Below are 25,908 nucleotides of genomic sequence, written 5' to 3'. Positions count from 1 at the left end.
TGAACAGTGCTGTGGAAGTGCGAGCCAACAAACCCTTCCTCTCCAAGCTGCTTTGGTCATTGTCTTAGGGTTTCTGTGAAGAGACACCATGACCATGGCACTCTTACAAAGGAAAGGATTTAATTGGAATTTGCTTATAGTTCAGAGGTTTAGTCCATTATTATCATGCTGAGAAACATGGTGGCAAGCAGGCAGACATGGTGTTGGAGAGGAGCTGAGAGTTCTACATCTGAATCCAAAGGTGGCAAAAAGAGACCGTGAGACACTGGGCCTGGCCTGAGCATCTGAAACCTCACAGCCCAACCCCATGGCCCACTTCTTCCAACAAGGCCACATCTCCTAATAGTGCCACTCCCTATGTGCCTATGGAAGCAATTTTTCTTTTCTTTTTAAAATTATTTATTTTATAAATTTTATAAATTACGTAAGTACACTATAGTTGCTTTCAGACACACCAGAAAAGGGCATCAGATCCCATTGCACATGATTGTGAGCCGCCATGTGGTTGCTGGGAATTGAACTTGGGACCTCTGAAAGAGCAGTCTTAACTGCTGAGCCATTTCTCCAACCCTGGGAAACATTTTTCAAACCACCACAATCATTGTTGCAGCCATAGAAACCCTAAGACACCATCCAAGACCATCTGCCCAGGGGTGGCACTGCCCACAGTTAGCTGGTCACCAATCATTAATAAAAAGAGGGGGCAGGAGTGTGATGGCTCATGCCTTTAATTCCAAATACCAGCCTGGTAATAGTGTGTTACACACACACACACACACACACACACACAGTGTAATATGTATCTGTTCCCTAATCTGCTTACCTCCCAGCTCCTAAAGTGAGCTAAACAAATGGGGGAGGGAGAGGGTGGTGATGGCAACTCGAAACCTGTCCCTTTCTATAGAGCACACAGAAAGGCTTCTCCCAACAACCACTGTCTTTGTATGTGGCGTCAGCTGCCAGATCAGGTATGTGCATACATACACATGTGGGTAAAAGTGTGCCTTTAAGGACTGGAGAGATGGCTCAGTGGTTAAGAACACTGACTGCTCTTCCAGAGGTCCTGAGTTCAAATCCCAGCAACCACATGGTGGCCCGCATAATGAGATCCGATGCTCTCTTCTGGTCTGTCTGAAGACAGCTACAGTGTACTCAGATATAATAAATAAATCTTTTTTTTTTTTTAAGTGTGCCTTTAAGAATGTGTTCTTGGGCTGGAGAGGTGGCTCAGCAGTTAAGAGCACTGACTGCTCTTCCAGAGGTCCTGAGTTCAATTCCCAGCAACCACATGTTATCTCACAACCATCTATAATGAGATCTGATGCCCCCTTCTGGTGTGTCTGAAGACAGCAACAGTGTACTCACAAAAATAAACAAATCTTTAAAAAAACAAAAATGGGGGTTGGGGATTTAGCTCAGTGGTAGAGCACTTGCCTAGCAAGTGCAAGGCCCTGGGTTCGATCCCCAGCTCCGAAAAAAAGAAAAAAAACAAAAAAAAACAAAAAAAGGAATGTGTTCTTAATGAGGTAGTGAGGCCTTTAGTCTCAGCACTTGGGAGGCAGAAGCAGGTGGTCTCTGTGAGTTCCGAGACAGCCAGGGCTATACAGAGAAACCCTGTCTTGATCTCCCACACCACCTGGAAGAATAAAAGGAAAAGAAAAAGGAAAGGCTGTGTCCTTTCCTTTGTGTTTTTTCTCTTTGTATTATTTCTCTCAGGCCTTCATGTTTTAATGTTTAGAATCTTCCTTTACTTCATACGGATGTGGACAGAGGAAGGTTGAAGAAAACGCATTCACTTTGTACTTGACACTATATACACTTTCTTCGGCTCCTCAGTCATTTGCTGTACAGACTGTCTCTCCTCTCAAGGTGCCACCATGTACTGGGACAGAAGGGTCGGGTCAGAGGACACGTGTAAGGGTATAACAGAGATACCAGACCCAAGGCGAGCAGCCTCTGTAGGCTGCACTGCTGCCCTGTGGCTGGGCATGCTCCTGCCACAGGCCTCCTCAGGGTGGCTTGGCAATTCTTCCGAAGGAAACCTTTAGCTCAAGGCACTCCTTCAAACCCTCTTCTTGTTGCTTGTATATAAAACTATTTCATAAAACTCAGGGAAAGTGTAAATAAAAAATTATAAAATTACCTGTAAATTCAATCCCTAGAGATAACCAGGGAAGGCACTTGGGTATATATTCTTCCAGGCTTTTTTCTAGTTCTTTCTCTCAGCAAAAATAAGATTGCAAGAAGTGTGTATGGGTATGTGCACGTGGGTGCAGGTGCCCATAGGTGCCTGATGCACTGGATCTCCTTAGGCTGGACTTACAGGCTGTTGTGAGCCAAACCACACAGGTGCTGGGAGCCAAACTCAGGTCCTCGGTGAGAGAAGTTGTACTGAACCACTTCTCCTGCCTCTGTTTATTTTTAACTTTTTTTTAAAATTCATGTGTGTGTGTGTGAGCCTGCCTGAGTATCATGTGCTCTACGCCAGTGTGCGAGCCTGGCAGCCACAGATGTCAGATCCCCTGGAACTGAATCGATTAGAGATTGTTATAAGTACCTTTGAATGCTGGGAATCAAACCCATGTCCTCTGGAAGAGCAGCCAGTGTTCTTAACCTCTGAGCCACTCCTCCAGCCCTAGTGTTCACTATTAACACAGGGCTGATCCCATAGTATCCTGGGTTCTTTCTTTTTTTCCTCAGACAAGGTCTTCCTATGTAGTCCCTTCCTATTAGATGTCTATACATTCCCTTCCTTTGCAATCAATGTGACTTGCAGCCTTCTGCTTTGTAGGGAGAACAGTCTTCATTGACCTATTAAAGGACCATGTGATTTTGTGCTTTAATCACTGAAATGTGAGGGATGTGACCTTGCCATTCTCTGAAGACTGTGCCTTAAGAAAGATGGAGGTTTTCTCTGCTTTCTTTTTCCCTCTGCCATGAGGTAGGCAGATTCCAGACATAGGCTGTGTCTTCTGACTGATCTGAGAATGGAGGTGATAATGCAGACTGGAGACACCAAGGACCCTATCTGATGCACAATGTAAACAAACGAACCCTTGGTCTGTCTCTTGGAGACTTAATGTCTGATAAGCTAATTAACAGTCATTCACACGTGAGTGTTATTTATGCCACTGGAGGACTGGAAGAGAGGGCCCTTTGTAGCTTCTAGGTTGTAGCATCAGATCTCCTCCAAATGTAATCCAGCCTCAAGCAGCTAAGACATGCCTTTGGGGGAACTAAGCCTAGGCCAGTCCATCCAGATGTAGCGGTTGGATGGAAAGAGTGAGCATGGAACAGCGAGTGCTTGTTATGCATGGTACTCAAGCAACTTGTCTCCTGGATGGGTAATTTGTGACCTTGTGCAGAATCTAGTTCCTGACACATCAATGATCTTGAAGCCCTTTTCACTAGAAAAGAGAAAAAAATGAAGACGTGGGTTCCATGATGCAGAAATTTTTTGTTATTGTGTTCAAGACAGGGTTTCTCTGTGTAGCCGTGGCTGTCCTGGGACTCACTCTGTAGACCAGGCTGGCCTCAAACTCAGAGATCCGCCTGCCTCTGCCTCCTGAGTATTGGGATTAAAGGTATTTACCACCACTGCCAGACAAATTTTTATTATTGAATTAGTTTATTTTGCATGTATGCATGTGTATCTCTGTGGACACACGTATGCGCATGTATGCACACATATGTGGAGATCAGAGATTGACATAGGTTATCTTCCTGGACTGTTCTCCACTTCATATATTGAAGCAGATTTCCTCACTTGAACCCCCTAACAAGGTTCTCTGACTCGGCTCTGTCTCTGCCTCCCATGAGGCACAGTGGATTCTATATGTTTGTCAGGGATCCCAAGTCTAGTTTCTCAAACTTGAGTAGTAAATACCTACTAAACCATCTCCCCAGCCCAAAGTGAATCTTCTTTTTAAGACGGGGTCCCTCTTTATAGTCCTGGCTGTCCTCGAACTCGCTGTGTAGAGCAGGCTGGCCTCTAACTCACAAAGATTCTCCTATTTCTGGCTCCCCAGAGCTGGAATTAAAGGGATCTGCCACCATGCCAGGCACTCCAATTTTTTTAGGAGAACATTTTATTTGACTTCGGAGATTTGTGGCTGAGTGTGCTGATGTACATGTCCAGTCCCAGTAATCAGGAGGTGGAGGCAGGAGAATCAAGAGTTCAAGGTTACTTTAGACCCACACAAGATTCTAATGAAGCAAAAACTTGTAACTAATCTGGAAATGCTGTCATTCTGTATTTCTTTTAGAATTAAGAAATGTGTTTATAAATAAAAGGATGATACTAATAAATGATAGTATTTTCAATGAACTTACTAAAAATACAGCTGTCCTCACTGTACAGCCCCTCCCCTGATGCCTTCCTGGTGCAAAAAAACTCTAAAACTCAGGAAGTGTTATTTCCTGAGTGAAAGGATGAACACACAAGGTGAGGCACGGCGTGTCCTCAGAGGTGGGCCAGGAACAGCTCTGTGGAGGCCTCCAGGGGCAGCAAAGACCTATAAACACACACCTGGGCACCAACTCATAGCACACATTCTGAGGGCTCTGTGAGAGGAAGCCCAGCTCCCCCTTGCCCCAGCATGTGAGTGGCTGTTTTTGACTAAGGTGTGTAGGTGACCAGAGGAACAGAGTTGACATCACTGTCTCTTTCTGGAAACATTGCTGACAGGGTGTGAAAACTACAGTAAGTGATAAAGACAGGCTCTAATTAAGCCCTCAGTAGAGCTAGGCTCCAGCCTTGATGCAAGGGGTGGAAGTCAGCTGGTCGGGAGACAGGACAATGGTCCTAGGCCACTCAGCAGGCACTCAGTGTGTGTGCTCACCAGCAACTTAAGGAAACGGAGACAGTCTGGACCTGAGGCAGGTTGGCCCTGATACCTTTATCAATTCTTGTCGTGGAAGCAGCTCTGTAGAGCAGGCTGTCCTCCAACTCAGATCTGCACCCCCAACCCCTTACTAGCATTAAAGGAGGGTGACACTACCACCCAGCTTCCTTTACCAGTTCTTGGTGTGAATAACCTAGCAGAATCTCTGGATATACCAACAGGAAGACTAAGGTAAGAGTCCTCCTCCCTCACCATAAAGGCTGTATGACCCATCCCTAGGAGGGTACAGGACCTTCTTAGGTAGAAGAGATTGAGAAACAGAGCTCAAATCTCTTGGGCAGAAGACTAAAAACTTGAATTTGTCCTGGGGGCCTGTTGGACAGGGAGAGGATCCTTCCAAGCTCAGAGATTCCAGGGCTGGTCCTGAGAGCCCGAGCCAGCTACACAAACTTCATCAGGCCCCGTCTGAAAACCGTGCTGCTCTGAACTGAGACGGTAAATCTAGATCTTGGTAAAGGTTGGGTCTGATGTCAGGCACAGTGAGGATGGGGGAGGGCGGCATTTGGGGCACCGACAGGATAGGAATTAGTGAGAGGGTGGTGCAAGAGACAGCCAGAAATAGCCTAGAATGGGAAGACCTGGGAACCAAATGAGAACAGAAATGAGAGTTGAATACTTGGGTCAGAGCTGAATAGAGTTGTGTTAGCCTGAAATGTAAATTGCCAAGGGGTCAGTAGTGAGACTGATGGAGGGTCTGGGGAACAGTGGGACACTGGAGGAAGACAATGGCGGCAGGACGAGGAGAAGGAAGAGGAGGAGAAGGGAGAGAAGGAGCAAGTGACTAGAATCAGGGAGCTGGGTGGTGCCATGCCTGTAATGCTAGAGCTCGGGCGGAAGGCGTAGGATCCAGAGTTTGAGACCCTATCTCAAAATAAACAGAAAGCACCAGAAGGTCGGAACAAGAATAGGTATGACAATGTCAGCTCTGTGTAGATAAATCCAAAGCATTTGGGGGATGTCACAGCTTGTCATGTTTGTCCTCAAAATATGGGGGAACAGGCGAGGTTGTTAACGCAGAGGTCAGAAATTCCTCCACCGCGGCAGCACATACCAGAGCGAACCTGCTTCCCTACACTCTGGCGCTAAGGCTCGCGGCCTCCAAAGAGCCATTCGAAAACTCAGTCTGAAACGCTGAGCTAAATGAGGTGAGCTCCCACATGGCTGGCGCAGCGCAGACCCGGAGCCGCACAACTGCGGCCTGCATAGTACCAGCACCGAGTTGCGCTCAGTCTCCTCCCCGGCGTCGGCGGCGGCACCGGCACAGGCTGCCCAAGTTCACGCTTGCGCGACCCACATGTTCCCTGGGTCCCAGCCCCAGGGAGTGGCACGGCAGCCGGACCAAGACCTTGATCCTGACCCGGTCGGTGACGCGCGGCCGGCCGCTCCCGGGCTCGTAGAGGCTGCGAACTGCAGCAAGTGCAGGAGTCACGGGCAGGGGGCGCTCATGGGATGCCCCGGGTCACTGCCGGGTGGGGCGGAAAGCGTAGGTCCTGTCACTCGCAGAACCACCGGCCCACTACGGTAGATCCTTAGAGGCGCGGCTTGAGCCAGAAGCCACCGCAGGGAGTGGTGAGGTTCCCCGAGGGGCGGAACAGCTTAATCGCTGCTCGCTGGGCGCCTTCCACCCCGCGTGAAGCTGAGTGGAGAGCGGCAGAGAATAATTTGCATCCAAACGAGGGCGATTCTCCCGTCTGCAGGGAGGAAGAATTGGAGCCCATTATAACCGCATCCCACCACACAAGCGCCCACTAAAAGACGCAAAATCCCGTTGTCATTATACGAACACGTGCCGGGGAGCCCACTATAACCGCATCCCCACCACACAAAAGCCAAGACCCCTTTGTCATTACACAAACACTTGTGCAGGGGCCAAGTAGGTTCCTTTGCCAGAACAAGTACACACGAAGCGCCACCTAAAAAGTCTGTCACTCATTAAACACAAAACCCGAACCTAGGACTGTGCCAGACACATTCAGGATAAGGCAGTTTGGATGGATGTTTGCAACCTGACTTTCCTGACTGTACCCTTCAAGGCAGGGTTTGGTAATTCTCCCACTCCTCCCTAGAAATCCACTTACACAAGCACTTCTATAGATCACGTGGATTTTATGAAAGGTTTCTAGAGGAACCTTTTATGAAAGGTTTCAGAGGGCACAACACTTCGTCCTTCCAGAAAGTTCTTCCTTTTTGCCTTTTTTGGCTGTTTAAGGCCCCTTTATTTGAGCAGTGTCTGAATCTTGCCAATCATTAGCCGCAACCCCAAGACCTTCCACCAGGCTTCGCCACACCTTCAGCCGTTGATGCAGAGAGGAGTAGGAGGGCTTGCATCTCCTAAATTGCTCACGGGCATGCACACTGGCTCACTCCAGGCAGTCTGCTCTGTACTAAGCAGTCTGCTCAGCATTCCCTACAGTTAGTCAACAACACCCCACCTTCTCCTTCTTTCTCTTTCTTTCCGTAGGTGGGGATGAATGGGCATCCCCAGTCCAGTACATGCATAGGCCAGAAAGAAGCCAATGCAGGTGTCTTCATTTACCGCTCTCCAACTTGATTTTTTTTTTCAATTTGCAATTTTTTGCAAACGATTTTATTTGTTTGCATCTCCGCATGTCTGCACGAACTCACACTTGCAGAAGAAGCCAGAGGACAACTTGTGGGAGTCAGTTTGTCAGCTGTCTCCTAACATATAGATCCTGTGGATCAAACTTGGGTTCTCAAGCGTGGTGGCAATAACCTGTACCCATTGGGACATCCCACCCTCGCCTTCTTTCTGAGATGGGGTCTCTTCCTGAACCTGAACCTTACCATTTTAACTAGACTGGTTGGCCAGGAAATCCGGGGAATCTGCCCGGAGCTGGGATTACAGGGACCATCAGTGAGTACAGGAGATCTGAACTCTGGTCCTCATGCTGGCCCAGCAAATACTTTACCTGCTGACTTTCTCCTCAGCTTTGATGCCCCACCCCCTACCCCAAACCCTTGTCCCAAACCCCAAACCCACACATACCTTTCCCCATCCCACTAGCCTAGAAAGCCCTGTGTGGTAGGAGTTATTCCTGCTTTGCAGATAAGGCTTAGGGAGACTTAGTAACTTCCTCAGTCTCACAGGTAATAAGTGACAGAGCTAGCCTGTCCACTCAGGCATTCAGAGTGTCCCCCTTCTACAAGGCACAAGGAATTTAGGAGGGGGTCAGGTTGAAAAGCCATAGCCAGGGCAATGTCCTGGGTGCGTCAGTGAGCAGCCATCAGTGAATGTGTGGTTTCCACAGCAGAAGAATGTCCACAGCACTGTCCCTTGCTAAATTCTGTGACTCTCTGGCATTTGGACTCAATGTTTCACAGATACGGAATTCTTTCAGGTCAGGCATGATATCAAGCACCAGAGACAGAAACAGGAGAATCGTGAACTTGAGGCCAGCCTAGGCTATATGGTGAGACCCTGTCTAAAAACTAAAAATCAACAACATAATGAATAATTATATCAGAAAGTCAAGTTGAATAATGTATACACATTCATATTCCTTAAATTTGATCAAATATGAATGTAAGGATGTGGCCCCCTTTGACCCTCTCAACCCCGTTTGAGGTTAAGACGGTGGTTAGGTTGATCCTTCCGTTCCCACTTCGAATTTCTCTCACTGAAACTTCTGACGCATAGCACTTTAAACTATGTCTTTCTCAAAGTCTCTCAGATTCTGGGCTGGCTATCAATATTATATATAAGTGCTATATAAATACCGCATACATATAAGCAGGATTTGTAGGGCGGCATCTAGGTTCCACACATTATATCCTCTTACAATTCTGTGTGCGGGCACATGTGTGCACATGTGGGGGAGGGCAACCTCAGCAGTCCTCCATATTGTTTGAAGACAGGGTCTCTCACTGGGTTTTGATATGTAGACTAGGCTGGACAGCCAGTGAACCCCAGGGGTTCCCTGTCTCTGTGTCCCCAGCAGTGAGACTGCAAGCGCTCACTTTAAAACTTGAGTTCTGGAGACTTTATGTGTGCTTCTGTTCCTCAGTCCTGAGGAGGGAGACACAGGAAGTGTTCAAGGACAGCCTAGGCTACATGGCAAGACCCTGTCCCCAAAACAAAGATATTTTAAAATTGATGTTTAACGTACATGCATTGAAATGTACAAGTCTTCACGTACTTTACGAACTCACACAACCATTACCACGATCAGTCAAGACACGCATCTTCTTCGCTTCAGAGGTTCCTTTCTGTCTACACTACTCATAGAGCCCAGCATTCTGATATATAATATCATAGGTTACTGCTGAGTGGAAGTCAACTGTTTTTTGTTTGTTTGTTTGTTTGTTTTTTTGTTTGGTTTTTTTTTTTTGAGAGTTGTAATTTTAGTATTATCAGAATAAAAGGAAAAACTGAGCCCCGGACAGGTTAAATTACTTATCTAAGAATAACGTGCACAAGCATAGCGTTCTAGAGTTTCTCAGCTTAAGAATATTGTTTTGAAAAGGAAAGCCGAGGTCGGGAGAAGAGAAGACAGTGAGGTGGTAGGAGGATTCAAAACCCAAGGGAAGCCACCTTTGAACTCTGTCCTGGGCGAGGGCGTCTCCCGTGCAGTCAGTGGTCGACTGTCCAGGCTGAGCCCTGGGGTTCAGCCACTCCTTGTCATCTTCTCAGCGTCCTGGGCCGGCCGCTGCCTGCAGCCCACACTGTCAGCCCGGAAGCGGCGAGCAGGCACGCGCAGCAGCCAGCAGCCCTATAAAGCCGGGACTCCGGGACGCACGAGGCTGGAACGTTCCTCAGCGCAGTTCTCTTATCTGTCCTGCAGGGGGAGCCACGCCCGCCGGCAGAGGCCGGTCAGGGGCTGCTTTGCATCTCCGAGGGGAGGCCTGAGCCCACCCTGGCTTTTGGCGGGAGTATTTCAGAAGCCAGCGAGCAGCCTCCTGTCCCAGCAGTCAGCCCAGCACGCGTTCAACTATTCTTTTTCTCTTTTGTCCTCTGAGCGCTTTATTTATTTATTTTAAAGGAAGCTGCTCTTACAGAGACGCAGAATCACGTTTGTACGGTAAAATCAAACAACTCGATTGAACTGTCCTTCAGCTGGAAAAGCACCGACTTGCAGATTCTAATAGAGATGTCAACATTGAAACAGAAGTGGAGGAAAACAGATTTTGAAATGTTGGTATTTTGCACAGACAGCCATTTGAACCAGAAAATGCCATCCGATACACAATAGGTAACTGACTTGAGTAGGAAACAAACACATTTTCATCAATAAAATGGAAACTGCCTTTAAAAAAAAAAATCTAAAAGATTTGCTCTTAGGAGGTTCAGTTTCGTTCGTCCTTTGCTCTAATATTTTGGTTTACTTGAAGGGAAGAAGGGGAAATCTTAAGTAGCCGTCATGAGAGGAAACGAACACCCAAGAGGCCTTGTCACCACACCAGCTGTCCTCAGGTAAGTGGGAGCTGGTGAGTCAGTGGGGAAACAAGACTGAGGGTCAAGAAGCAGGTTAGTGAGCCCTACAAAGTGCAATGTCACAAAATGCATAAAGGCACTATTGGTGAAAATTCCCACTTCCCTAAGACTGTCATCATCCTACCACAGCTGTTTCAATAGTTCCAGATGGATGCCCTGCTGAGCACCTGTAATCCTAGCACTCAGGAGGCTGAGGCAGGGGGATCTTCACTCAGGCTGACTTTGAACTTATTAAATAGCTGAGACTGGCTCTCATCTTCCCCTTCACGGGCTGAGTACTGGGATTTCAGGTATATACCACACAGACCAGTAAATTGGTCAGTGTTTTCCTGGTTTGTTTTTGTTGTTGTTGTTGTCGTTTGTTTGTTTGTTTATTTTGTTTTTTCCACACAGATTTTCTGTTGTGGAGTCTTGGATGTCCAGAATCTCACTCTGTAGACTAGGCTGGCCTTCAACTCAGAGATCCACCTGCCTCTGCCTCTCATGTGCTGGGAGGATTAAAGACATGACCCACTGCTGCCCCGTTTTTGTGTGTATGTGTATTTTGACTGCATGTGTCTGTATGTACCACATGAGTGCCTGGTGCCTAAGGAAGCCAGAAGAGGGCTGTGAGCGCCCCGGAACTGGAGCTACAGAGAGTTGTGAGCCACCTGACGCAAGTGCTGAGAACCAAACCCTGAGGCTCTACAAGAACAGCAAGTACTTGTAACCGCCTAGTCATCTCTAGTCCTGACTGACTGGCCGGGTGTGTGTGCGTGTGCGTGTGGTGTGTGGTGTGTGGTGTGTGTGTGTGTGTGGTGTGAGTGTGTGTGTGGTGTGTGTGCGTGTGTGTGTGATGTGTGTGTGTGGGGTGTGTGTGTGTGTGTTGTGTATGTGTGTGTGGTGTATGTGTGTGTGTGTGTGTGTGTTGCGTGTGTGTGGTGTGTGTGTGTGTGTGTGTGTGTGTGTGTGTGTGTGTGTGTGTGTGTGTGTGCGTGTGTGTGGTGTGTGTGTGTGGTGTGGTGTGTGTGTGTGTGTGGTGTGTGGTGTGTGTGCATGCACGTGCGTGCTGGGGATCAAATCTAGGGCCCTGTCCTTGTCCCCCATTGCAGAGCTACATCCTCTACCCAAGTTTCAATTTCGTTTGTCTACTTTGTTTTCTTTGAGTAGCCCTGGCTGTCCTAGAACTTGCTCTGTAGACCAGGCTGGCCTTGAACCAACAGAATCTGCCTGCCCCTGCCCTGCCCCTGCCCTGCCCCCTGCCCCTGCCCTGCCCTGCCCCCTGCCCCTGCCCCTGCCCCTGCCCCTGCCCCTGCCCCTGCCTCCGGGTGTTGGGATTAAAAGCCTGCACCACTATGGTTAGTGTTATTTTTCAAACAGACAATACAGAACAAAAAACAGCAGAAAATATCAGCAACATTTTCAACAAGCCGTCCCTCCTAAAGCGCCTCTCAGAACTGGGCTCCACCGGCTCTCCACCACTGCAAGTCCATGGCCCACGACCACAGTCTCTTCTGTGTGTGAGCTTCTCTTTTGGTTAAATAGGATGTAGCACTGCGTACGCTGTTCTTCACCTTGACTTTTCTCAATATTTATTTTGAGACAGGGTGTCACTTATAGCCCCTGCTTGCCTAGAACTTGCTGTGTAGGCTGTCCTGGAACTCACAAAGACTCGCCAAGCCTCTGGTCTCTCTAGTGCTAGGACTGAAGGTACAATAAGGAGATGAGACTACAGCCTGGCTCTTACTAAGACATCTTGCCTTCTCTCTGCATTTGTCCCTTTAATGTGGTCATCGTATCATCCCCCCTCAACACATCTTTAACATTCTTAGCACATGCCCTCTTGATGGCGGAGTTTTCTTATCGTTGCCTGTAGTGTGATATGTCACAATGGTGACCCAGGCCTGTAATCCCAGAATGAGGGAGTCTAAAGCAAAAGGATTATGAGTTCAAGGCCAACCTAGGCTACATAATCGCTAAAAACAGTGAACAATCGGGCTGGGATGCAGCTCACAGGTATGAGTGTCTGGTAGAGAGTTTATCTTGTGTTCAGCAAAATCTAGGTTTGCTCCCCAGCACTGCAAAAACTAAATGCATGCTTATAATTCCAGGAGGATCAGTTCAAAGTTACCCTTGGCTACATCAAGAGTTAAAGGCCATCTCTCTTCTCTCTGAATTCCAGGTCAATCTTGTCTACTTGGCAAGTTCTAGGAGAGCTATAACTACATAAATGACAAAGTGTCTCAAAAAAAAAAAAAAAAAAAGGTTAAGCAGAGGTTGTGTACCACTTTAATGCCAGCACTTGGGAGGCAGAGGCAGGTGGATCTCTGTGAGTTTGAAGGCAGCCTGGTCTACAAAGTGAGTTGCAGGACAACCAGGGCTATACAGAGAAATTCTGTCTTGAAAAAGTAAGTGATCAGGGCCAACCTGGGAGACTGTGTCTCAAAAATAGACATAGATAAATATCACAAGCAAGCAAGGTGTGTGTGTGTGTGTGTGTGTGTGTGTGTGTGTGTGTGGTATGTGTGTGTGTGGTGTGTGATGTTTGTGTGGTGTGTATGTGGTGTATGTGTGTGTGTTGTGTGTGATGTGTGATGTGTGTGTGTGTGTGTGTGGGATGTGAGTGGGTGTGTGTTTGTGTGTGTGTGTGTGGTATGTTTGTGGTGGGTGTGTTTGTGTGTGGGGTGTGTGTTTGTGTGTGTGTGAATGTGTGGGTGAGTGTGTGTGTGAGTGTGAGATGAAAAGGCAAGTAGGAAGCAGAGAGAGCCAAGTAGAAATGTCAAGAGTGTTTAGACTCGCAAGGCCCACCTCCAGGAATAAATCCTCTAACAAAGAAAGCCTCACATCCTAAGGGTCCCTAAACATGGCTTTCAACTGGGAACCAAGCATCCAAATGCCAGAGACTGGGGGTGGGAGGTATTACTCTCAAATCCCCAGGGACCTTCCACCTTAGTTTAAGACAGGATGTCTCATTGGCCTGACACTTTGCCAACTAGGCTATGCTAGCTGGTCTCCAGAGTCTCCTGCCTTGTTCTCCAATCTTGTCCATTTTGGGATAACAAGCCTGTGTCACCATGCATATCAGACTTTCCACGTGAGTTCTGAGGATCCAGAGTCAGATTTCCATACTTCTTTTTAAAGATTTATTTATTAATTTATTAACTTATTTATATTATGTAAGTACACCGGCACTGTCTTCAGACACACCAGAAGAGGAAGTCAGATTCTATTCCAGTTGGTCGTGAGGCACCATGTGGTTGCTGGGATTTGAACTCAGGACCTCTGGAAGAGCAGTCAGTGCTCTTAACCGCTGAGCCGTCTGGCCATCTCCGGTTTCCATACTTTTAAGGCAAGTACTTTATTGACTAAAGGATCCACCCAACTTCCTGTCTTTTGCTATATTATAAAATTATAATATAATATTGTATAATATAATAATTTTGTGTGTGCGTGTGTGTGTGTGTGTGTGTGTGTGTGTGTGTGTGTGTGTGTGCGTGCGCGCGCGCACGCTATTGTTTTGGTGCTGGGATTGAACCAAGGCCTTGTGTGGGCTAGGCACACACTCTACCACTAAGCCATATTCTTAGCTTGTTAGTGCTTTTTAATAGTTTGGGGCCGTGATAATGGATAGATAGTATTGATGGTAAAGTGTGGAAACGCATCTCAACATTTTGCATTCATCCTTATGGGAATAATTTCCATTTAGAAATTGAAGCCGAAGTGGAGAGCTCCTCTTGCATAATACTGTTGTTAGCGAGTGACTTCCCACCTGAGAGCTGTATTTCCAGCTCCCTTATATTCCAGGAGCCCGTGTGATAAATTCGTATCAATGGCGTGGAAGCGAGGCAATCCTGCCCCACTTTCAGGCCCAGTTAGAAACAGGCGTGCCTTCTCTATGCTGATTGGCTGCAGAGAACGGGCTGCTCTTAGAGACTGGCAGTCACGTGAAAGAATGGCCTGAGCCTCAGAAAGAGGAAAACCCCACTGCCCAGGAATATTGGCTCCAAACTGTTACGAGAGAAATAGCCTTCCATTACATAGAACCTCTGACATGTTGGAGCTTCTGTGTTACAGCAGCTAGTGTTACCCTGGAGTAAAACTCCCCTCCTGGCTTGTCCTTTTCTGGGGTGTAACTAATGCAGAACACAGATCAATCTTCAAGGTCAGCTATGCAAATTTGATCTTCTGTCCTTACAGAGGCATAATTTAGTTGACTGTTCCGTTTTTAGCCAAGTCTTATTTTAGTATTCTGTAACCTGAATGAACAACAGAGTCCACGGTGCAACTTGCAGAAGAACCCAAAGCTGAACGGAATAGCAGGGTACACAACGAGAAAATCAAGATCCAAAGGTACGCGGTTGGTCTGATGGCACAAGAGCAGCGAGATGAAACTTAGGAATGCATGGAAATGATATGGGCAGCTGGGTGTGGCGGCACGTGCCTTTAGCCCTAGCACTCTGTAGGCAGAGGCAAGCGGATCTCCGTGAGTTCTAGGTCAACCTAGTATACGCAGTGTAGCCAGACACTAAGAAATGCTCTCCTGAAGATTGGTTGAAACCACTGTAATGGATGGAGCTCTTATTATTAATTGAGATATGCAGCAGTTGATACTTAATGGAGGGAAAAAGGGGTTTTTCTTGCTACATGTTAGAGAAAAGGGACTGTGATTGTTCATGAGATGCAGGTCACTCCCTGACCACGTGACTACAGCTTCCCGAGCTGAGATGGCGCTCCACCTTAGAGCGTTAGAGCAGCATGGTATAGGTGAGGCTACGGGTTTGGTGGTTAATGCCCCAGGAAGCTGTGTCAGGAAGATGCCTTGAGCCTGAGACCAGCTTAAGCAACATAATGAGACCCCGTGTCAACAGGAAAACAAAAAACAAGAACATGTAACAGTGTTTTAGACCATCTTGTGTATTCTCTGAATCTAGTGATTTCTCCAGACATAGATAACTTCCCTTTGTTTGGAAGATTCTATGTATTTGAAAAGCAACATTAAAAATGGCATTGCAGGGGCTGGGGATTTAGCTCAGTGGTAGAGCGCTTACCTAGGAAGCGCAAGGCCCTGGGTTCGGTCCCCAGCTCCGAAAAAAAGAAAAAAAAAAAAAAAAAAAATGGCATTGCAGTCCCTGCCTGTAATCCCACCATCAAGAGGTGGATGCAGGAGAATCAGAATTCAAGATGATCCCCCATCTACGTAGTAAATTGGAAACCAGCTTGAGATAAATGCGATTCTTTCTCAAAAGAACCAGAGCGAAAGGGCAGGGATCAGAAATAATAGATTCAAAGTTCGAACACCTGTACTATTTTCCCCATTAAAACTAACATCGGGGGTTGGGGATTTAGCTCAGTGGTAGAGCACTTGCCTAGCAAGCGCAAGGCCCTGGGTTCAGTCCCCAGCTCCTAAAAAAAAGAAAAGAAAAAAAAAAAAAACTAACATCGACACCAGGCAGTGGTGGTGCAATCCTTTAATCCCAGCACTCAGGAGGCAGAGGCAGACGAATCTCTGTGAGTTCAAGGACAGCCTGGTCTACATAGTGAGTTCCTGGAGAGCCAGGGCTACACCGAAAAACCCTGTTTTGGGGGAAAAAACAAAGATAAAAAATTCCCCCATATTGATAAGCAAACAGGTCCTCACTCTGTGCCTGACTGTAGGTGCTTACCTCAGTGACAAATGGTATTTTGCTCTGAGTGAAATCACCCTAATAATAATAATTCACCCCTATAGGCCTCGGGAGGACACCTCACTGCACTGTAGCAAGGATGTAATTAGTCACACAAGATTTTACACTTCCAGTCATCGTTCTTTGAAAAAAAAAAAAAAGAGGAAAAGGAAAAGGTGAGATTAATTTCAGCAATGTATTTTACTTTAACAAAAAGACTATTTCTATGTATCTAGTGTGAAAATTTGAGATGTTTTACATCCTTTTTGCATACTATTTTCATATTTACACCTTTCGTACCTCTCGCTGGGTTCTGACGGTCATAGTCCAAACTCATCAGCTATGACCAGTTTCTGCTACATCAAAATGGTCTTAAAGACTTTCTCTGTGTTTCTCTTTCGACCTTCACAACACTCAGCCATGGGGTTATCACTCATATTTACAGATAACATTTTTTCCCCAGAGGTAACCCTAAGACACATGGCCGTAAAGGAAGAGCCGGGCTGGAACCCAACTCTCCTACCAGTGTTCCCCAGCCCACAGGCCAGTGTCCAGGTATGGAGTCAAACAGAGCTGGTTTAGAATCCTGTTTACGACATCTGCCAGCTGGCTTACTTGGAACACACGCTGTCACACTGACGCTTGGTTCCACCGCATGAAAAATGGTGATAATAAGAACCCTGGTAGATTATTGCAGGATTACGTGAGGTACTGCATGCAAAGTGCTCAGCAAGTACCCATCCCGGCAAGTGCTCCTCAGAACACGATGGTTATTACCGTGACAACCAGCCCGAACTCGCTCCATCTTCCACACAGCTTGCCAGGAGTTTTCCCCACCACGGTAACAAGGTTTATTGTTGATGTGTGACTTTTTACAGAAAAACCAGCGACCTGGCTCATTGTTCCGACTCCCAGGCCAGTCTTGTCCCTCCTACACACCATTGTTATCTCCCAACACCAGAGTGTGAGACGTGACCAACCACAAAGCAAGCCTGGAAATGTTTGAAGTCAGACTACACAGTTCCATTCTGAGACCCCTCTCAAATCTGCCTCACTTGGTGATGGGTTGGCTATCCCTCTGTCCCCTCTGAAACCTTCTGAGGCAGAGCATGCAGAATGTCCCCAAGCAGGAGCTGGGTGTCCTTGCAGCCTACTCCCTGCCTGCCACCAGTATCCTCACTTCTCTGTACTGCTGGTAACATGACCTCTTCCCCCAGTGCCAGGCTGAATGCCCACAAGCCAGTAACAGAGTGTGTTTACCACCCTGAAAGAAATACTTTAATAAAATATGTAGTGGGAGTATCAAACCCTCAAGTAGAAAAATTTGGGCACTCCTTTCTGTAGTAACTGTCCTGTCCCTCAAAGTATTTTATCCTATGTACCTTCGGATGATAAATGGGTTATCATAGTGAATCAATTATAGTTTCAGTGGCACATTCGACAAACGTCTGCTGAACCCAGATGTGAGACCTGCTGATCCACAGCCCAGGGTTAGGAAGAGTTTGGGCCAAAGGAGAAGGACAGAATTGCTGCTTTCCTTGTTCTTATCCTCTGGGGGGATTGTAGTTAGCCATCATACATAGAACTACAAGCTGCAGTTAGAGCTACAGAGGAGAGGAGCTCCATGATGGGGCACACGGTACAGATGTCTGATCTGCGGGAGAGAGGAGGAAGGCTGTTCTGAGAACCCTGCGAGCAGCTGAGGGACACAACACCTGCGGTGCGGTGGCCAGAGGGGCAGGGGAGTGATATCGAAAGGAGGATCAAGTCAGTTACCTTGGGTCCTGAATTAGTTGGCAAATGACAACATTTTTCTCCCCAAGACAAGGTTTCTCTGTATTGCCCTGGCAGTCCTGGAACTCACTCTGTAGGCCAGGCTGTCCTTGAACTCAGAGATCTATCTGCCTCTGCCTCCCAGAGTACCGGGATTAAAAGTGTGTACCACCACAACATGGTTTTATTTTGTTAATTATTAGCTTGTGTGCATGTGTGTATTTTGTGTGTGGCTTGTATATATGGTATGTGTATTCAGGGCTCTGTGTGTGTGTGTGTGTGTGTGTGGCATGTGTGTGAAGTATGTGTGTATATTTTGTGTATGGCTTGTATATATAGTATGTGTATTCAGGGCTCTGTGTGTATGTGTGTGAAGTATGTGTGTATATTTTGTGTATGGCTTGTATATATAGTATGTGTATTCAGGGCTCTGTGTGTATGTGTGTGAAGTATGTGTGTATATTTTGTGTGTGACTTGTATGTGTGGTATGGGGGCAGTGTGTGTGTGTGTGTGTGCATGTGGTGTGGCTTGTGTGTGTGTGTGGCATGTATGTCAAATATGTATTTTGGGTGTGACTTGTATGTGTGGTATATGGGGGATTTTGTGTGTGTGTGTGTGTGTGTGTGTGTTACAAGTGTGAAAGATAACTTCTAGGAGCCAGTTCTCTAGCTTTCCCCCTCCATCCAGGAATTGATCCTGGGCCAACAGGTTTGTACAGAAAGCATCTTTACCCACTAAGGCTTAGGGACAAAGCCACCGCTTCCTCCTGGAAATAGCACTGAGACAACTCAGAGGTGTGATCAGAGAGGCAGGGTGTGGTTTTAACCCAATGTAGCCATAGCCCTACTCCCAAGCACAGGGATTTCAACAGATGTGGCCAACAGAGAGGTCAAACATGAAGCCTACAGGTGCCCAGTGGAAGGAGTGAGTCAGAGATCATTGGCGACCCAGGGAATAGATGTTTGGCTGGGAGGCTGGAGTCAAAGACTGAATAGAGAGTTAAGAAATGGGGACACTGAGTGTAAAGCCACTCCTTTCAGAAGCTTGGTTAGCAGAGCATGCGACTGAGATGCTAAAGCCTCCGCACTATAATCCACTGAAGCAAGTGTCATATTTCAATGGGAGGAGAGCCATCGTTTGTCAATGAAAACCCACAGACGAAAACAGAATTGCTGCCCCTCCCAGAAAGAGCAGAGGAGCTCCGATTCTGGGAGGACTGCTGCGTATGTATATCAAGGAGGCAACAAGACAAATGTTCTTCGTTTTGGGTATGCACCTATGAACCTAAACAGCATGATCTGTGTGTGCAGATGGTTTGGGAGACATTTACTGAGCCAGGGCTTGTTTTAGCCTGCTGATCTACTAGGAGGAAGTGGTAGGAAAGCAGACTAATCACCGTGATGGATGCCTGCATCAGAACTTGTGACTCACAGCATGCATCAGCACCCGGGGCTCCTAACACTGCCTGTGACACTTCAAACTGTGCTGAGGCCACCAGAAAGCCAAGAGGCAGAGTCTGCTCTGGAGGCACAGGCACATGATGCTCAACCTAAGAACTTAGGGGGTTGGAACACACACTAACGTCATGGCTTTGACGTCCTTTGCCAGAGCAGGCTATGTTGTTAGTCTTAATAGATCTCTAACCTCAGACATTTTGACCCATTTGGAGACACAGATGTCATTCACTTGGCATGAAACAGAAACCAACACATTTTTTTTTCTGATCTGTGTATATATGTCCAAATTTAACCCTAATGTTTGACGTCTAAAACCTTCATTCTGGGGGCCTGGGCTGTAGCTTGGTAGAGTGCTTCCCCAGCATGCCTGAAGTTCTGGGCTCTATCTGTGGCATGCTGTTTTGATCCCCAGTACCACAGAATATCATACTGGTGTTCATATTTATGGAATCAGGAGGCTAAGAAATTCAAGTTCATCCTCAGCTACCCAGTGGTTGGGGGCAGCCTGGGCTAAATGAAACAAACAAACCAAACACACACACACACACACACACACACGCACACACACACACACACACACACACACAAAATCAGATCCAGATAAGTTGATACAATTGTTGGGAGGATAAAGGCTGTCTGAAAGTTTCCCTTTTTTGTTTTGTTTTGTCTTGTCTTGTCTTGTTTTGTTTGGTTTGGTTTGGTTTGGTTTTCCCCAGACAGTGTTTCTCCGTGTAGCCCTGGTTGTCCTAGAGCTCACTCTGTAGGCCAGGCCAAGGCCTCAGACTTGCAGAGATCCACCTACCTCTGTCTCCTGAGTGCTATTAAGGGTAAGTATATCACATATGAGACACCCCAACAAGAGCAAGATTACTGGTGTTTCCTTAAAAACAACTTTAATCACAGCTCAAAGGCAGAGGCAGGTGGATCTCTGTGGATTCGAGGCCAACCTGATCTACATATCAAATTCTAGGGCAGCCAACGCTACATAACGGGACCTTGTCTTAAAACAAAACAAAACCAAAAACTTCACTTTGGACATACTTAAAATGCTCTGCTCCCTACAGCATGTGGCTGTCAGAGAGGGTATTCTGATCTGAGGGTTAGTTGGTGCCTTATCTATGATCAGACATCTGGTGCTTGCTTGCATCACCCCACTTGTGAGCTCCTCCTTCAGCTTACGAAAGACCCCAGGCTCTGGCACACAGCATGGTAACTGCCGTTATCAACAAGGATAACGTCCATGTATTCTACGTTTGAAAGTAGATCTTGTGTTCTTACCACACACACACACTCACACACACACTCACACACACACACTCACACACACACACTCACACACACACACACAAAGGTATATGAGATGGTGAATATGTTAATTAGTTTGATTGTGGTAATAGTGTATATATAGTTCAGGCATCTGTAGATCAAACCATCATGTCATGCTACACATACATATACACAGGAGCATATGGCTTTTTGAGGCAGTATCTCGATTTGTAGCAAGCTGGCTTCCAAATCCTGATCTTCTTGCCTCTGCCTCCAAACTGCCAAGGTCACAGGCGTACACTACCACCCTGCTCTACAGACAACTTCCATTTGTCAGTGACACCGCAGTATAACTGGGGTTGGGAAGATACCAGCATTTGCATATCTCTGGAGGAGAACAGGGAGTACAGACCAACAAAGCAGGCTGTCCATGTGTGGGCTGGAGCAGATGACCTGGACTCTTCTGGGAGAGCCATTCCTTACCTGGGGAAGACAGCAAGCTCTAATCAGGCAAGGGGCTAGCCTGGGAGCAGAGTCAAGACTACCTGACTAGAGAGGGGGACAAAACAAATTACACCCACAAAAGTCCCCCAGAGGACTGCAAAGGGAAAATACCCTAGCTAAGGAACTAAAGATAAGGTCAGGAAAAAAAGAGGCAATTCTGCCTTCGAGGAGTGTTTTTCCTCAGGGATAGAGGATGTTTCCAGAAACCTGCCTGGGCCTGAGGGGCCGAATGAAAGACCGGTGGGGAAGCAAAAGGGGACACAGCAGAAGCATAACCCATGTTTCGGCTTTGGCTCCTGGCTGTGTCTGAGAAGTAGAGAGGGGGAGAGCAAGCATGGGTCTGGGGTAGGTAGTTCTTCCTGCCTGGCTGCTTTGTTAGGGAGGAGCCTGGGGAGCTGTTGGTCCGTGGCTCTCCGTGTTGCTAGCTACAGGCTCTGGTTTAAACCACGTCCAGCGTCTCTGTGGAGACAATTGTGTTAACATCTTGAGACAAAGCTCACATTTAACATAATTTTAGAACTCTCTTTACTTTCTCAGTCAGTTCTTCCTCCCACCGCTTGGGTTACCGGACAAGGACTAAGATTCTATAGAACAGGATCCTACCGGTTTAACAGCAAATGCCTCCACCCACTGAGACATCTTGATGGCCTCCTATGGCTTTTTATGAAAGAGACAATATAATCAATCCAGTGTTTTAAGACAGAAGGTCCTGGAGCTGCAAGACCAGGATTTAAATTCCGGCTCCTCTGTTTCCTAGCTTTGTGACCTTGGGCGGGAGTTACTAAACCCCTGGGTGTTCCACTCTCCTTGCCTGTAAAACAGTTGTGGTGATTGCGTTTGCTTCAGGAGTTTTTATGAAGAGGAAGGGAGATCGCCACAATAGGCGAGGACCACCCCTGGCATGTAGTAACACACGGTAAACGTTGGCCATTTCATATCTCCCCGGCTCCCTGGGATGGTCTGTGCTGATCTTTCCTGCAAGTTGGTGGCCGATCAGTCAGGTGGGGATGTGGACAGGCCCTGCTCCAGGCTGGATGAGATCAGTGGCTGCTGGGTTAGGGTTCAGCTCCATTCACTCCATCCATTTCTGTCCCTCTTTTCTTTTGGCTGTGCGGTGATTGACCTCAGGGCCTGGGCTACACCCTCAGCTCCGTCCTTTCTATTTGCTTCACTAGTTGGGGTGCCTTGTTTAAAACATGCTTCGTCTTCTGTTTGACTGCAAAGATAAAACTCTAAGCTTGAGTCTTCTTTCATTTACTTGCTTTCAAGCTGTGAAGACCAAACAGACTGCTCTCATAGTCCCATCCAGTCACTCTCCTGTCTTGATTACAGCTGTCCTGTCTGGCTAGTGGGAGCCTTTTCTGGTAGTTCCTGCATTGTTTTCAAGACTTTGGCCAGTAAAATAGCATTCAGGCTTATATTGTGCATGGATTATGGAAGGGAGCAGAGGCAACCTGGGTGTTTTTGGTATTTTGGTTTCCCTTCCAAATTAGACCCCCTCCCATTTTTCCCTCCCCAACTTTACCCCCCTGGAAGGGGCTGATTTCTCTCTCACAGTTGCATTTGAATTTGTTCTAGCTTTTGTCACAAAGCTTTGTTTAAACACAAAGATCATCATGGGCACAGTAGGGAGGAAATCAGAGGCCTTCCTGCCCCACCCCCTTGTTTATCCAAACTGTAAATAATCCCCTTTCCTTTACCAATTTTTCTTTCCAACAGTGACTTTGTGGCCTTACCTCAGCAAGTGTAACTGAGCTGCTCCTTCTGGAAGTTCTGATTTCTATGATAGGAAGTGGAATCTCAGGACCACAATTTGGGTGGTGCACTTACTGCTTCCTTGCTGGGATGCTGCTTCTAATCTCTTCAAGTGACTGGATAGCAGACAGATGTGTATATCAATTGATCTACTGATAGATTCAAAATAGCTTGTGAATTCCTATGGATACGAATCCAGATCTAAAGGGGAGTTTCTGTTTGTTACTTGAGGCAGGGCCTCCTGCAGTCCAGGCTGGCTTTGAGCTAAGGATGGCATTGAATTCGTCCTTTAAGCTTCCGTCTCCTATGTCCTGGGATTACAGGCAGGCTACATCCAGGTACAGTTGCTATGTACATATGTGTGTGGGTACATGTGACACAGTACACATAAGGAGGTCAGAGAACTTTTGAAGTCAGTTCTATTTTTCCTTCCTTCTTTACACGGGATCTGGGGCTGGAACTCACATCATCAGAGTTGTGTGGCAAGGGCCTTTATCTGCTGAGTTATTCTCTCTGGTTTCTATAGTCATGCCATATGAGTCTTTGGTCTTTAAAGACAAATTTTCTTTTTTGATCCCCATGTTTAGTTCTGTGTGCCACTGTGTATTTAATACTTCCCACCAGTCCTCAGCTTGACATTTCTCTAATAATTTTGACAGTCTTAATGAGTTTTTAGGACTGTCTATTAAGGTTATACTAGTCAGTGTTCTCCAGAGAAGCAGGATCAGTCTGATACAGGTATAGTATAGGCAGGCTTAGCACAGCAAATCAGCCCATGTGGTCATGAAGCCAAGAATCTTCGAGATCTGGATGCGCTGGAGACTCCAAAGCTGAAACTACAGCTCTGGACCAGGTCCAAAGTCTTGGCATGTGGAGGAGGAGCGGGAAGTCCAAGTGCCAGCCAGCCCAGAGGGAACAGAGCTGGTGGAGTCTGAAAGCAGGCAGACTCACTTCTCTGAGGGTAAGACCACAGTTCTGTCCATTTGGGCCTCCCACTGATTGGCTCAGAGCCCCACCCACCCACCAGCTACTCAGGTACAAGGGTTAATGTCCTCCCAAAACATCCTGCAGACCTGCCCAGTGTGATGTTTGACCACTCCAGCCAAGGTGGCACACAAAATTGGCCAGAATTGAGTTTGTAATTCACTGATAAGAATGTTTGGCTAGCAAGCATGAAGCCTTGGGTTCAATTCCAAGTACCAGCCCCTCAAAAATAATATATATTAATATATATATCACAAAATAATAAATATGTGTGCATATATATATTTATATATGTCATAAAAGTAGAAGCAAGAAAACTTTGATGCTGCCCAAATCAAGCTGTCATTAACCCCACCTGCTAGGTTAGAAGGTCTGCCATGGAGCTGGTAAACAGTCCACACAAATGGCTCACCTCCGTCTCTCACTGTCTATATGCCATTGGCATCACTGGCCGCTGAAACTTGCCATCGTGGGAGCTGCAGGAAGTGAGGGAACCTGAAGGACAAATGTGAACGTGGGTCTACTGGCTCAGCCCCCACTCCCCTCCACTCTGCTGCAAATTCTGGGAGGACAAGGTCCACAGCAAGAGGAAGGCGTTATCTACTCTGTAGTCTATGATTCGCAGAGAGATCTGTACAGACATTCCAGGCCCTGCAATCTCTGTGGATGCTTTGGTAGGGTAAATCCTCAGATGTAGGATGGCAGATAAGGGAGAGAAGAATAGAGCAATTTAAAACTTCAAGATGCTAGTTTTTCCATTTCTTTTTTTTTTTTTTTTTTTACTTTTTTCTATTTTTTCGGAGCTGGGGACCAAACCCAGGGCCTTGCGCTTCCCAGGCAAGCGCTCTACCACTGAGCTAAATCCCCAACCCCAGTTTTTCCATTTCTTGAACCAACAAATGATGGCATTGGGATTGTCAGTGCCATGGTACATAACATCAAAGAAAAATGTAATAGAAAAAATTGTGCAAGCAAAAGATCCATACAGCGAAAACACAAAGCTCCAGCTGTTTGAGATGCTGAGGTAGGAGGAGCCATTGAGGCAGGAGTTTGAACGCCGCTCCCCTGACAGCAAAGTCTACTTCTTTGTTGTGGTTGTTCTTAACAGACATGGCCTGACTTTGTAGCCCCTGGCTGGTCTGGAGCTCACTATGTCAACTAAGCTGGCCTTGAACTCATACAGATCTATCTATTTTACCACCAAGTAGTGAAATTATAGGTGTTTGCCCTACTCCAAGAGCAACTCTACCTGTGAGCCTGTAACGAGGGATGTGGGGCATGGGGGAGGTGGAATTAAAAAGGGAAGAAAAGGGTTGGGGATTTAGCTCAGTGGTAGAGCACTTGCCTAGCAAGCGCAAGGCCCTGGGTTCGGTCCCCAGCTCCGGGGGGGAAAAAAAGGGAAGAAAAGAAAGGCAGGAGCAGTGGTTCACATAATTCCAACACTTGAGTTGCTGAGGCAGGAGGATTACTGGGACTACCCAGTAGTCCTGACTACCTAGTTGGCTACAAGCCAACCTGAGGTACAAAATGAAACCTTGTCTTGAACAAATGAAACACCGAAAACCAAAACAGTGAGAGAGAGAGAAAAGCTGAACTCAACTCCCAAAAAAGTAGAAAAGAAAGAAAATAAATAGTAAATGTTTGAGGAAATAGATATATTAAACCTGGCATACATGTATATAAATGTGTGTGTATTCATCAAAACATGACATGTTACCTCAACACTTTGGAGGCTGAGGCAGAAGGATTATGAGTTTGAAGCCAGTTTGGGATGCATAGCAAATTCTAGGCCAGGCTGTGCTATGAGAACTCGTCTAAACAAACAAGCACATTTTAATCTTTTCATGTACGAATTTAAACTTTTTTTTTTAATGTATGAGTGCTCTATCTGCATGTAAACTCTCATGACAGAAGAGGGCATCAGATCCCATTACAGATGGTTGTGAGCCATGATGTGGTTGCTGGGAATTGAACTCAGAACCTCGGGAAGAGCAGTCAGTGCTCCTAACTTCAGAGCCATCTCTCCAGCCCCTAGTTTAAACTTTAAATTTTTTAATTTTTTTTTATTTTTATTTATTTATTTTTTTTACTTATTGGAAGAGGACATCAGATCCCATTCCAGGTAGTTATGAGCCACCACGTGGTTGCTAGGAATTGAATGCAGAGCCTC

The sequence above is a fragment of the Rattus rattus genome, chromosome 5 (assembly GCF_011064425.1).
Source record: "Rattus rattus isolate New Zealand chromosome 5, Rrattus_CSIRO_v1, whole genome shotgun sequence".
NCBI classification, from domain to species: domain Eukaryota; kingdom Metazoa; phylum Chordata; class Mammalia; order Rodentia; family Muridae; genus Rattus; species Rattus rattus.
This window is presented reverse-complemented; position numbering follows the sequence as displayed.